The 776-nt window shown below is 32.5% G+C and overlaps 1 long non-coding RNA gene across 3 annotated transcripts in view; it reads right to left on the bottom strand.

Annotated features, from left to right (window-relative positions):
* The window catches only part of LOC135224487 (uncharacterized), a 21,232-nt gene extending 21,079 nt beyond the window's left edge, over window positions 1-153 (bottom strand). For all 3 annotated transcript variants that reach the window (XR_010316752.1, XR_010316754.1, XR_010316753.1), the window contains exon 1: window positions 24-153. This is a non-coding gene — a long non-coding RNA (uncharacterized LOC135224487). The remainder of the gene's footprint in view (window positions 1-23) is intronic.
* Window positions 154-776: the final 623 nt, after the last annotated feature.

Raw genomic sequence — 776 nt, 5'->3', positions numbered from 1 at the left:
AAAAGGGATTAACCATCACTCACCAGTTTAAAGAAACCTCCTTCAAGTTTCCAAAGAATGATATAAAATGATAACTTCACACCCTCCACAACCTAAAACACCACAACAGTCTAGAAGGTCAGAGTTAACAAAATGGCTGATACTAAAAGGAACCGTTCTTTTTTATTTACCTTCGAAACCCAAGGACGACGAAATGTCAACAAGTGACACAGGCTTATCCAGAGCAGAGAACTGGACTGAAAAAAAAAAAGAATTCAAATTCAGCGATCTTCTTTAGCAACAGTTTTTCTATTAATAATGAAAGTTTGCGCTTCGACACAGAATTGGAAAGAGGAAACGAGAGACGGTCCAAATAGTCTTTAAAAGAAATGAGTAAGAATGTTAACGTCAATGAAAGCATTAATAAAAACTACAAATCTTAAAAGCCAGAATTCTGAAAGCAGAATTTTTCCAGACGTAAAAATTTTGTTTTGATCATTGATTTTTCATAAACCAGTCCTTTTTTTTTAATCTACTCTATACAAGTTTAGTAAAAAAAATTATTCATGTCTCATTATAGTCTACTTCAATTATATTTTTGTCTTACAATCATAATTCTCATATTTTACATATATCTAACAATGCTTCAAGACACTTTTCCCGTTCCATGAAATGATAACAAGCTGGTACAGCATGGAACACGTAATTTAAAAAAATCATCAGCTTTGTAAAATACTCTCTGCTCATACACACACACACACACAAGATTATACGTGAAGTTTTTGTAACACCCATCT

The sequence above is a fragment of the Macrobrachium nipponense genome, chromosome 12, assembly GCF_015104395.2.
Source record: "Macrobrachium nipponense isolate FS-2020 chromosome 12, ASM1510439v2, whole genome shotgun sequence".
Lineage (NCBI taxonomy): Eukaryota > Metazoa > Arthropoda > Malacostraca > Decapoda > Palaemonidae > Macrobrachium > Macrobrachium nipponense.
This window is presented reverse-complemented; position numbering and strand designations above follow the sequence as displayed.